Below are 12,882 nucleotides of genomic sequence, written 5' to 3' on the forward strand. Positions count from 1 at the left end.
CAAACGCTCGCGGGCGCCCCCGCCACGTGACCTGGGCGCCGCGGCGCCTGCGCGGCTGCCGGCTCCTCCTCCGGGCCCGCCCCTGCCCGGCCGAGCGCGGCGCGGGCGCGAGGCGGGCTGCACCGCGGGACGCGCAGAGCGGAGTTCTGGCTTCTGGAGCGGAGGTTCCTGGTGCGGTGGAGCGAGCACCGGTCTCGGGATACGGAGACGTGGGGGCGAGCTCGCCGGGGTCTCTAGCTTGGTGCGGGTGTCCCGGGCTCCTGTCGGGGGATGCGGGGCTGGAAGCAACCCCGGCCGCCCCAACCTGGGCCGAGAGTCGGACCTTCGCGGCACCAGCCAGCTCCAAGTAGGGGCTAAAGCAGCTTGCTGGAGGAGCCACAGTGGGAGGTGGCTGCGCATTCTGGCTTCGAGGAGGTGACACTCAATTGATCCCTGAAACAGAACGGAAGCTTCGTGGGGCAGAAAGGGGTAGACGGGTGTACCCGGCACAGGGCAGAGCAGGAGGCAAGGCTTGGCGGTGCGTGGCGCTGTGCCGCGTGGAGAGGGAAGCGGGGCTCTGCGCCTCGCAGAGGGGTGGGGGCTGCCTGGCTGTATGGCCCTCTTAAAGACGGCGGGGCTGTGCCCTTTCCTTGCGCCTCCGTCCCTCCATGTGAAGTGGAGGGGAGGCTAGAGGCGGCCTCCTGACCGCTAGTCCCCAGGACTGTGGTTCTTGGAAGGACCCTGGACTTGCCTGCCTCGCCCTTCTGGTCTTGTCAGCCGTGAGACCATTTGTCCCTGGGCCCCTTGCCCTCCAACTCCTGGCCCTGCAATTCTGGACCCGACTTTGTTTCTCCCTCACCCCTTCCCTAGACAACGGGGAGGTCCCCTTCCCCTCCTCCTTCCGGGAGGGATGGGTGAATGGCAGCACCTCCTCCCCACATAAACGGGGAGTCCTTTCTGACACCACCCTCTTCCTCACCCCCATGTCCAGTCCTGGCCACCTCCCCTCTCAAACAGTTGGCAGATCTGCCCACTCCCATCCTTCTTCCCGGACAGGCCCCCTGGCTCAGGCCACCAGCATCTCTTGCTAGGACTGTGGGAACAGCTCTCCACCCTCCATATAGCAGCATAAAGCCACCTTCCTAAGATGTAGATCTTGTCATGCCAGGCCCTTGCTTACACCTTGCAGGGGGTTGCTGAGTGCTATACTTAACAATAGATAACGTCCAAACTCCTAACCCCACTGCCCATGCCATGCCCCTCACCACTCCACCTGTTTCCGGCCTTTCTCTTTGTGATGGCCTTGTGCAGCCACACTGGCCCCGCCACATCCTTTCCACCTCGGGGTCTTTTTACATGCTGTTCCACCACTTGAGATCGCCATGCTGGCTCAGCCCTTACTGGGTCTTCTTCATGGCACTTAGACAGCAACTTGACGTTGGTTTATGCGTCTGCTCACTTACCAAATGTCCTTCCTCCCCACCGGGAGCTCGGTGAAGGTGAGGGCTGTGCGCAGGCTTCAGTGCTGCATCTCTGTTCCTCACCCAGGGCTCAGCCCTCTGTAGACACGCAGTAAACAAGTGTTACATGAATAAGTGGGTGATCCAAATAAAACCGAGCTGCCTTTTAATCACTTCGCACAAGGCTGTGATGAACAAAACAAATCCAACCTCCAGCCCTCTGCCCACGACTCCACTCCTTCCTGTGTAATAGCTGGCCCTCTACTCTATCTAAACCACAAAACAAAGCAAAAACCCTGTGCATCAATTATTCTCTTCCTTACCTTTTTCTTTCTCTCTCTGGATCTTTTTTTCCTGATGGAAATCAGGAGACCCTTCTTCTCCATCTTTGTCACCAAACGCATTACCTGAGCAGCTCAACCAGAGCAGGAGATGGTATCAAGAGTTCCTGCCTGGAACGTAAGGGAGAGGAGAGCCGTGAATTCCCCCAGCCCTGTTTGCTACCCCTGACACCTAGGAGTCTGTAGGGTCCCCTGGCCTGGAGGTCTAGGGAGAGGGGAAGGGAGACAGAGTTCTAGAATCCTCAATGGGTCTTTCTTCAATCACCACCTCTCCCATTCCCTCCCCTAAAAGAAAATCACAAATCATCTGGACCTTCTGAAGGTTTTTAAGAACCGAACAGGAGGGGGATGCAGATATGGCTCCAGCAGTTGAGCTCCTGCCTACCACGTGGGAGGTACCAGGTTCGGTTCCTAGTGCCTCCTGAAAAAAACATCAGCACACAACAAACAGCGAGTGCAAATAGTGAGGGAGTGTGCAGAGAAATAAATCTTAAAAAAAAAAAAAAGCAGGAAAAGAAACACAAAACAACACTGGGCTTTGCCCTTTACTCCATGACTTCCTGCAAGTCCCTCCATCTGTATAACAGGATAGGGCAGGAGAGGTTGACTGGTGTCCCGATAGGCTCCAAGCCAGGGCCCCTCAGCTGCCTGTGCTCTGGAGAATGTCCGCCACGCCCCTTGCCCCCGCTCCCAGCTGCGGGGCTGGAAGGGCGCTTTCCAGTCTTAGGCCGTGGAACTGCTCCAGGCTAGCCATTGGCACAAACACACCACAGGTCCAGAGGGAGGAGGCACAGCAGGGTGCTGGGAGTTCTCACGGGACCCTCTGGGAGAGTAAAGGAAATGCCAGGCAGGGAGTCTGTTGAAGTCAGGCCCTGCTCGTAGATGGCCCGGAGCAAGTCAGGGCCCTGCTTTGGGCCTCGGTCTCCTCTCCACTGCACGGGGAGTTGCATGAGATGCTCCCTCGGGAGTCTTTCAAACCCCTATGTTTTATATCCTCACCATTCCCCACTTCGGAGTGGACTCCAAGTAAGTGGCGTGCAAGTGTGTGTGGTGGGGGGAGGGACTCCTGGCAGATGGAGAATGGAGGAAGGTGGTCACTTTTGAACATCAAAATAATTTTCTGGGAAAATCTCTTCCCTTTCAACTACTCCTACTTTTTTTTTTGAAAACATTTTTTATTGTCTTTTTCTTAAAGATACATACATCACACAAAATATTACATTAAAAATTATAAGAGGTTCCCATATACCCCACTCTCCACCCCCCCCCCAACATCAACAACCTCTTTCGTCATGGTGGCACATTCGTTGCATTTGATGAATACATTTTGGAGCACTGCTATACCGCCTGCATTATAGTTTACACTCTCCCCCAGTCCATTCAGTGGGTTATGGCAGGACAGATAACGTCCAGCATCTGTCCCTGCAATATCATTCAGGACAACTCCAAGTCCTGTAAATGTCCCCATATCACATCTCTTCCCTCTCCCTGCCCTCAGCAGCTCCTGTGGCCACTGTTTCCACATCAATGATACAATTTATTTCATTGCTAGAGTCACAATAGTTCTACAGTAGAATACCAGGAAAGCTACCCTGATCCATATTTTATTCCTCCATCCTGAGGACCCTGGGATGGCGATGTCCACATCACCTCTAAATCGAGAGGGGCTTAGATTCCACAAGGCTGACAGATGTGATTCACCTGCTTGCAGGTATAGATTCTCTCGGTTCCTTGGTGTGGTGGTTGACCATCCTCACCTCCCTGTTAACTGACCTGCGTAAGTCCAATGAATCGGAGAGTAGGTGTTACAACTCTGCTGAGGCTCAGGGCCCAGCTGGCACATGGACAGTCCAGAGATTCAAGTCTCCTGAGCACAACTACTACTTCTTAAAGCCACTGTCCAACTGGTTAGGTTTGAAGTTACAGGAACCCCAAAGCTTGGGGCGAACCCTGCAGACATCTGGGGGGAGTGTCCCAGGCCAAGGGGACAGCCAAAGCAGAAGCCTGAGCGGTGGCAGGAGCTCTGCCTCTGATGCCTGGCCTCGTGTTGGGCCCTTCTGGTACAGTGGAGAAGGGCCAAGAGGGTCACGGCACCTGAGCTCAGGGCTACGCTACAGTCTAGTCAAAGAGCGACCACAGGAAATGGCACCATTACACCTTTTCTTAAATCTTATTTTTATTTATTTCTCTTCCTTTTCTTGCCCCCCCCCCAAGTTGTCTGCTCTCTGTGTCCATTTGCTGTGTTCTTCTGTGTCCGCTTGTATTCTTGTCAGCAGCACCCAGAATCTGGTGTCTCTTTTTGTTGTGTCATCTTGCTGTGTCAGCTCTCCATGTGTGTGGTGCCATTCCAGGGTAGGCTCCACTTTTTCGCACTGGGCAGCTCTCCTTATGGGGCACACTCCTTGTGCATGGGGCTCCCCTACACGGGGGACACCCCTGCGTGGCACGGCACTCCTTGCATACATCAACACTGCACGTGGGCCAGCTCACCATACGGGTCAGGAGGCCCTGGGTTTGAATCCTGGACCTCCCATGTGGTAGGCGGACACCCTGTCCGTTGGGCCAAATCCACTTCCCACCATTACACCTTTGAGGAGGACTAGGAATGACAAAGACATGAGCAAGGAGCGCGTGTCATTAGGAAGACCTGGGCGGGGCAGCAGGGAGGGCTTCCTGGAGGAAGGAGAGGCCAGAGGTGTGCAGGGGAGAGTGTATGGAACACTGAGGAGCCATTAGCGGTCATGCGTGTGTTTGTCTCCTAAAGCCGCTGTAACAATGACCACAACAGGTGGCTTAAAACAACAGAAATGTATTGTCTCCCAGTTCTAGAAGCCAGAAGTCCCAAGTCAGGGTGTTGGCAGCACCAGGCTCCCGCTGAAGGCTCCAGGGAAGGCTGTGTCCCCTGCCTCTCTCTCCCCACCAGTTTCTGGTGGTTATAGGTGATCCTTGGCCCTCCTTGGCTTGTGGATGTGCCAGTCCCATCTGTGCCTCTCTTGTCGTGTAGTCTTCTCTTTGGGTCCATGCGTGTGGTGTGGTGTGCGTGTGTGTGTCCAAATTTCCCTCTTCTTACAAGGACACCAGGCATATGGATTCTGCCCCCCCGCCCCCCGAATCCCAGTATGCTCTCATCTTTTTTTTTTTTTAAAGATTTATTTCTCTCCCCTGCCCCCCACCCCAGTTGTCTGTTCTCTATTTGCTGTGTCTTCTTTTTCTGCTTCTGTTGTTGTCAGTGGCATGGGAATTTGTGTTTCTTTTTGTTGCGTCATCTTGTTGTGTCATCTCTTCGTGTGTGCGGCGCCATTCCTGGGCAGGCTGCACTTTCTTTCGCGCTGGGCGGCTCTCCTTATGGGGCACAGTCCTTGCGCGTGGGGCTCCCCTATGCGGGGGACACCCCTGCGTGGCGTGGCACTCCTTGCGCGCATCAGCACTGTGCATGGGCCAGCTCCACACGGGTCAAGGAGGCCTGGGGTTTGAACCGCGGACCTCCCATGTGGTAGACGCCAAGTCCGCTTCCCTGCCCTCATCTTGATAACATCTGCAGAAACCCTATTTCCAAATAAAGTCACGTTCACAGGTTCTGGTTAGATGTGACTTTTGGGGGTACACTATTTCAGGGGGTACAGTGAGGACGATTTGGCAGGCACTGCTTGGTCCCACAGTGGGATGTCCTCCGTGGCCCTCCTTGTAGAGCTGAGAGCAGAGGCGGAGCTTACGCATGGTTGAGTCCTGCCACATTGGGGTGACCAAAGGGCAGGAGTGTTTGGTGTTTGTGAGTTCACATGGCTTAGTCTTGACCTAACCCCATGACAATGCCACCCTACCTTTTCTAGCCATGGCACATGCAGAAAATGGTATTGTCTGGCTCCTTGGGGGCTGACCAAATGGGCAGAGCAGCCCTGGGCACCGAGTCGGTGTAAGGGCTTCGTGGCACGCTGCAGTGCTGCCAGCCCCTGCTGGCCCGCCCTGCCCACCTCGTTCTTGTTCCCCAGCCTTTTTCTCAGCAACCAGGACAATGCTGGGTGCTCCGCAGTGGTTTAAAGAATACACATTGAACGACTGAAGAATGGGGGACTTGGAGGTGATGAGACTGGAGCCGAGGAGAGTCTGGAACCTGGCTCCATCATACAAATTGTGTGGCGGTGGAGAAGTTGCTTGTGTCCCCTGAGCCACAGTTTCCTCATTGGTAAATGGTGGGTAAGGATGGCACCTGGCTCAAAGGGCTCCGGGAGGGTTACCTTAGTGGCTGCTCCTGAGGTGCTCAGAGCAGACATGAGCGTGGCTCTCCCCATTACCGCTGGGACCCAGCACCTTCACAGGAGCAGAGGGTCAGAATGGGGACCAATTGACCTCTGGCTTTGACAAGAATGCTCCCCAGGAAGCCTGGAGGAACGTCCGCCCCAAGAAGCATCCCAGAGAAAGGGCCCGGGCTCCAGAAACTGGACAACACCCCAAGGACTCAGGTCGGGCAGAGGAGCCAGGCCAAGGCAGATCCCCAGGGCCACCCCGCGATCCAGCGGCGGCTGTGTCTTCAGCTGCCTGGGGGCTGCCTGCCTTCCTCGTGTGTCACCACACGAGGCCACCACAAGACGTCTGGTGTGCCCTCGCCACTGAGCCCCATGCAGAAATGAGGGAACAGCCCTCTTCAATCTGCCGGGTGGAGCCAGAGGGAGATGGGGTGGAATTTTTTTCAAACCCACAATGGGAAAGGAAGGGGCTTGTTCACCAAAACCCGGAGTGCTGGAGTTACAGGGCCCCCTTGGAGCACAAGTGAGGTAAGGTTAGGACAAATCAAAGGCAGCGTGCTTCACCCAGCAGGGGAGGACACCGATGGAACTCATTACCCCAAGATGTGGTCTCGGCTGGAAATATAAATAGCTTCACAAAAGGTTTAGATAAATCCGTGGATGACAGCTCCATTCATGGGTTAGAAGGAGGCGGTGGATTGGGGCCTGCTGTCCCCTGGGGAAGGCGTCCGGGAGGCGACCACCCCTCAGCGCCCCTGTTGGAGAGCAGCTTCTGGCCGCAGGGACCCCCGAAGGCAGTGTCAGGGTTCCTGGAGGCTAAGCCTGTGAGTTCCAGGGGACCGTTCCTCAACCTCCCAGCATTCGGCACCCACGGTTTGGGGAAGACCTAGGTGCCACGGGCTCTTGGTAGAAGCATCCTGGCCAGGCTGTCCCCTAAGGGACCAGCAGAGGGAGACAGACACCGCGCCCAGTCCCAGCTCCCAGCACAGAGGGCGCTGCTTCCCCTCTGCCAGGGTCAGGCAAGCCTCTGCCGGTGCCAGCTTGGTGCCCTGCTGGTGACAGCCCCCCACAGTGGGGTGGGAGCAGAGACTATATCCTTGCTGGCTGAGATGGTCTTACTACAGTGTAGTGGGGGGCAAGGGGATTTCAGGGAACTGGGGAGGGGTGGGGTTCTAATTATGAGGTGGGCAGCTCCAGAGTCAGACCTTGGGACTCAGTTTCCCCACAATCAAATGGCAACTATAATAGTAACTGCCTTTGGAGGACGAGGTGATACCATCTGTGACATATTTAAAGGCAGGGCTAGACAGCGTGTGCTCAGTAGATTGTAGCTATCTATAAGGGCTACCGCCAGGTGCCTCTCGGGTCCCTTGGGAGCAGCTCGCAAAACTGTCACTGTCTCAGCTGAGCCTTGCACCAACCCTGGGGGGTCCTGAGGCTGACAGGCTTCTAAGGGACGGGTCTGGGCTTTCTGATCCCCCTGGGTCCCTTGCTGAGGGGGAGGTTGGAGGAGGCCTGCCCCCGGGTGCGCAGTATGCACCAGTCCCCCAGGAGGCTGCCTCTCAGCAGCCCATAGCCTCGGCGCTCCTGGCGTGCGGGGTCCAGGTCCTCTGGGCCCACAGTCAGGCATGGCGGTCGGCCTATAGAGGAGGGGCTCCGGGAGCCCAGGGGAGTTGCTGGGACACCCCCCCCCCCCGCCCCCGGCAGGCCCGCGAGGGCTCCTCTTCCTGCCCCCGGGACCTCTGTGCTCTCCCTGCACAGCCTTCTGCACACCTTCTTAGGTTCCTCTTTCGTGTGAGTGGTTGAGCAATGATTAACTGCTGAAGCGGAAAATATGCACGACATACTCTGTTAAGACCCATGAGGTGGACCTGGGAGAGGCCCGGGGATGTCCTCTAGATGGCCTGAGAGCCCAGAATGGGCTGGCACCCAGGACGACACGGACTGGTTGACACTGGTGGCCCGTTAGAGCCAGCTGTGTCCTGAGAGTCTGGCCTTGTGCCACAGCCCTCCTCCAGCATGCCGAGCCATGAGGACGGGTCGTGAGGCAAAATCAGATCCTCAGGGAGCTGCTAACCATGCAGGTGTGGCTGTCACACCAGGTGGGGGAGCTGTGAGGGCCCCCAGGGGCAGAGGTGTGTGTGTGTGTGTGTGTGTGTGAGAGAGAGAGAGAGAGAGAGAGAGAGAGAGAGAGGCTTGGGGAAGGTGGAAGGAACAGACGAGAGACATGCAGACGTGGGGGCTTGCAAGGGGGAGGTGGCGTTCCGGACAGGACAGGTTAAGCAAAGAGAGGAGGGACAGGGCATGAAGGGCGGGTGACGATAATAGTTAACATCGTTGAATGCTTCTGCACGCCAGAGATTTGACCTGTTTGAACCCCACTGTCCCTTATCCTGCGGTAGGTGCTATCGTCATCGGCCTCATTTTATAGATGAGAAAACCCAGGTCAGAAGGCTGGAGGGACTTCCCTGAGGTCACAAGGCTCATCCCTGTGGAGCTGACTTCTCTCTCCACCACCAAGTCTCCCTCTCTCCCAGCAGTTGTTGGACTGGGCCGGCATGGCAGGGCGGGGATGGAAGTGCCCACACAGGGACGTGGTGTCCCACCTCTGACTCCCAGGGCCCCTGAGGAGCCCAGAGGAGGCTGGGAGAAGCCTGAGGGGGGGAGACTGGTGGGGAGGGAGGGGAGAGGGCGGGAGAAGCCGGCAGTGACTCAGCAGGGCAGGATAAGGATCTCCCAGCCCAGGGAGAGGTAACCCCACTCTGCCAGGGGAGACGGAGTCACGGAGCCCGCGGCATGGGCTGGCCAGGGCAGTGGAGCATCCCGGGAGAATGGCGGGCTAGGGAGGCGCTCACCTGGGGGTAGCCCTTCTGCTCCTGCCTTCCTCACACCCAGACTTCCCAGTTGATGGGAGATGCAGAGATGCAGGCGCAGGGACCCAGCTTCTCTGAGCTGCTCTCTCACTTCCTGGGAGGCGTGGGAGCAGAGTGGAGGCAGGGGAGGGCCTGAGCTGGTCCAGGTGTGGGTGGGGCACCCAGGGCAAGGCAGGGCCACTGCTGAGCCAAGAGGCAGCCCTTCTGCCCCGGGGTTTCCGCTGAGGACAGGGCTAGCTCAGGGTGAGGCAGGGCCTCTGGGCTCCTGCTCACTGGAGGGAGAGGGAAAGTGCACATCCTGCGGCCTTGGCCTCATCCCCTGCCTTGGGTGGCCCCTGGCGCCTGTACACGTGCACACTTGCACAAGCACCTGTGCGTGCGCACGCTGGAGCACACACACGTGGTGGGCGGAGGCTCTCCTAGGGATGCAGAATCCGAGGGGTCCCGGGCTGGCCCCCTCTGGCCCTGGCAGCCCAGGGGGCTCTGAGCCTACCCAGATGCTCAAGGTACAGGCAAAGTTGTCGGGCCGTGGGAAAGCAGAGACAAGCCCTTGCCTTGTTCTCCTGACTCCGGCTTCAGTGTTTAGTCCACGATTCCAAACTCCTTGCTTGCGGTCTTGAGAATTCTACTGAGGGGACTCGGGTGCTCAGGGGGTCTCGCACCTACTCGGGGTCACACTGGCAGTTTGTGTCAGCAGTGGGTGTCCAGGAGAGCCCAGGTCTTGGCTCCAGACCACAAGGACTCTGGTGTTGGCGTCCTGAAGAGTCCTGCTCACCCACTCACTAGCTGGCTTCCCGTTCCTCTTGGGTAAAATGGGGAGATAATAGTCCCTCTCTGTAGGGAGTAAATGGAGGTCACGGAGACAGCCTCAGCACAGGGCCTGGCAGGTGCGGTGGACCTTAATACATTCAGATGGGCGGTTGTTGTCATCTACACCTTTAGGGCCCGAGGAAGTCAAGCTTCAGTGAGAATCTCTGGGCATCACAGCAGCTGAGAGGGTCGCTGTCACAGGCCCGGCTGCCCCTATGCCCATAGCACGGTGGCCCCTTAGGGCTCCTCTCTATCCCCAGGCAACTGGCATGGACTAGGGGCTCAAGGAATGTTTGGTGAACAATGAATGAATTAGTGAATGTCCCTGCTCACCTCTGTGGCTTCTCCAACGCCAGACCTCTGCTCACTTTTGGGGAGGGGACCAGACCAGAGGTTCCCCTAGTTCAGGAATCCAGAAGCCCTGGCCAGGGTCCCTTCAGTGCCAACTCTGCAGCTGGGCAGATGTTTTGGGCATCCAGAGAGCATTCTCTGGGGATGCCAGTACGGAAGGAGAGAGGACAGGAGGGAGCAGGTGGGACACTAGCCCCTCCCTGGGCCACACTGGCTCACCCCCACCCCCTTGAAGGACAGCTCAGTCACCACCCCAGCCATACCCCTTGAACCTGACTTGCCACCTACAAAAGCACCAGCTCCTCCATGGGTGGCAAGGTTTTGAGTGTGGAAGGCCAGTGGGGGCAAAAAACAAGTTTCCTTTTCAGCTCACTGAATTCTCTCACCGTACTGTGGGAGAGGAGGGCAGAGGCAGTTCTATGCCATTCCACGGAGAGGCGAGAGAGCCTGACCCCAGGCCACCCTGGCCAACTGGAGGCCAGGTACCCTGCCCCCCAGCCTGGGCCTTCTGCCCCGGGCAGGGTGCCACGTGGGCTATGCCAGGTCTCACCTCAGCACCTTCCCGACCGGTCTGCCCCCTTCTCTGCCCCTGAAGCTTCCCCTGCTCCTGGAAGGTCTCCTGCCTCACCAACCTCTGTGGCCCTAGCTGCCTGCATGCACACTGCCACCTAGGGCTGGCCTCGCCGGGTGAGTGAGTGTGCCCGGTCACAAGGCTGGGAATCTTGAAGACGGGCAGACTTGTCTTGGCCTCTGTGTCCTTTACAGTATACAGGGCCTAGTACCCAGGAGGGGCTCAATAAATGCCTGCGAAATGGACCGTGCAACAGATGGAGCCAATCTCTCTGGAGGATGCGCGTCTTCTGGGGTGGGGCTGGAATCTCCTCCAGCCTCTGCTTCCCACACCGCCCCCATGGAAGCCCAGGCTGTCAGAGCTGAAAGGGCTCCTACCAGGAACTCTGCACCCTGGGGGGGCGGGCGCTTTCCCCAGGCCTCCAGCTGGAAAGTAGAGGGCAGCCACCTGTCCCAGCCTCTCCTGCATAAACCCTCGCTTTTGCTTCCTTCTTCCCCGAATTCCAACAGCTACCCCCCACTTGGGGACTCGGCAGAACCCAGGCCCATCTTTATTCCAGCCCCCACCCCACCTGGCCGCTCCTAGCTGCCTTTCCCCAGGTGTGGCGGAGGGGCACTGGCAGCTTGGAAATTGAGTTGATTTTCTCCTTGGCAGTAGGAAGATGGGGGAGGGGAGAGGCTGGGCCCCCACGAGGTGAGGGAAGAGGACAGGGATGCAAGTCCAGACAGGAGGCAGAGGGAGAACACGACTTTCCCAGCTTGTGGGGTCACGGCGCCAAGAACCAAGGACAAAGTGGGGGCCCGGGTGCCACGTGTCAGGCCGCTCATCCCCACCCCCACCTGGCCTGGGTCCCTGGTTCGGAAGGAGCGCCATTCCTGCAGACCGGTGCTTTCTAGACTCCCAAACTGATCGTCTGCAGGGGGTGGGGTGGGGGCCACCCCTGCAAACGCACCCTCTGCTCCACCTCGAGAGTCTATCCCTCTTCCTCCTCCAGCCTTCCCCCTTCCCCCTCAGCTCACCGCCTCCCCTCTCTCACTCCCACCCATTTGCCTCTTGCCTTTGTGTCTCCTCTTTCCTTCCCTGGTCCCTTCCCTTTCTCATTTGGCCTCCACCCTCTCTCTCCCTCTCCCCCTCTCCCTTTCCCCCTTCTCTCCGGCCCCCTCCTCCTCTCCCGCATGGGGGCTGCTTTCTCCCTGACTCAGCAAGGTGCTTTATAAGGTGCTGAGGGGGCTCGGCCAAATCCAAACCACATTGTCTGTGCAGACTCGGCGAGGAGCAGGCTGCACACCAGCGGAGAGGGCTCCAGCGGCCCCCCTTCCCCTTCTCCCCTTCCCTTCTGGGCTTCCTCCCTCCAAAAGGGTGGTTGCTCGGGGCCCTCCTGGCCAGCCTCTGGTGCCAGTCACCCACTGGGCATCTGCCTTCTTGACCCTGGCATGGGCATCCAAAGATCGTGGAACTCACCCGCCAAGAATGTCATTGAAACGCCGGAGCCCGGCTGCGAGGGGGGCGGGAGGGAGGTGAGGGAGGCCCAGGCCACTTTGCAAAAGGGCCCCTTCAAGGCAAGTTTCATCAGGGCCACTAGTGGCACCTCAAAGGCCCCTGCCCCCAACCCCAGGCCAGCTCTCCTTTCTCAGCCCTTTTTGTCCTTGTTTAAAAACACACACACATGCACACACAAACACACACACACGAAAGAAGAGGGAAAAAAAAACAACCAACAACAAAGTCTGTCCCACTCCAGTGAGGTAATTGAAAACAAACTTCTTCCCCCCCACCCCCCCACCTCGGTTCTCGCGGTGCAGAAGAGGGGAGAGCTGCCCTGGGAACCCAGCTCTGGCCACAGCGTCTGCTCTGCCCGCGGGGCTCAGGAGTCTGCGGGCCACTGGCAGGGCGCCCTCCTTTCTCGGGGGGCATGGGGCTATATCCCCTCCCCTGGCAGGACTGTGGGGTAGGCATGGGCTTCTGACTCTTGCAGAGACAGGCTTCACCTTCCCGGCTGCTCCGCCAGCTGCCTCACCCCTTTCAGGACAATAAGCAACCAGGACCCGGAGCAACTGACCACCAGATGATTTACTCGGCGGCCTGGCTCTAGGGCACCCAAGCCCTGCAGACCAAATGGCAATCCCCCAAGAAAAGTCACCAAGGGGCGCCTGCCCGCCCAGATGAGAGCCGTTTCCTCTGTGGCCTCCCCACAGCCCTTTCTTTGTGGGGAGGAGGGAGACCCTCCAGGGAGGGTCTAGGCTGGTGGGTCCC

General features: G+C 58.2%; 1 long non-coding RNA gene across 1 annotated transcript in view; it reads right to left on the reverse strand.

Moving 5' to 3' along the window:
- Positions 1-336: 336 nt before the first annotated feature.
- Positions 337-12,882, reverse strand: part of LOC131279968 (uncharacterized) — a 99,076-nt gene continuing 86,530 nt past the window's right edge. Inside the window, exons 4-6 of the long non-coding RNA XR_009187482.1 lie at positions 1,763-1,891; positions 1,443-1,538; positions 337-432 (exon numbers count right to left, since the gene is read on the reverse strand). This is a non-coding gene — a long non-coding RNA (uncharacterized lncRNA). The remainder of the gene's footprint in view (positions 433-1,442; positions 1,539-1,762; positions 1,892-12,882) is intronic.

This window comes from Dasypus novemcinctus, chromosome 10 (genome assembly GCF_030445035.2).
Source record: "Dasypus novemcinctus isolate mDasNov1 chromosome 10, mDasNov1.1.hap2, whole genome shotgun sequence".
In the NCBI taxonomy this organism is placed as follows: Eukaryota; Metazoa; Chordata; class Mammalia; order Cingulata; family Dasypodidae; genus Dasypus; species Dasypus novemcinctus.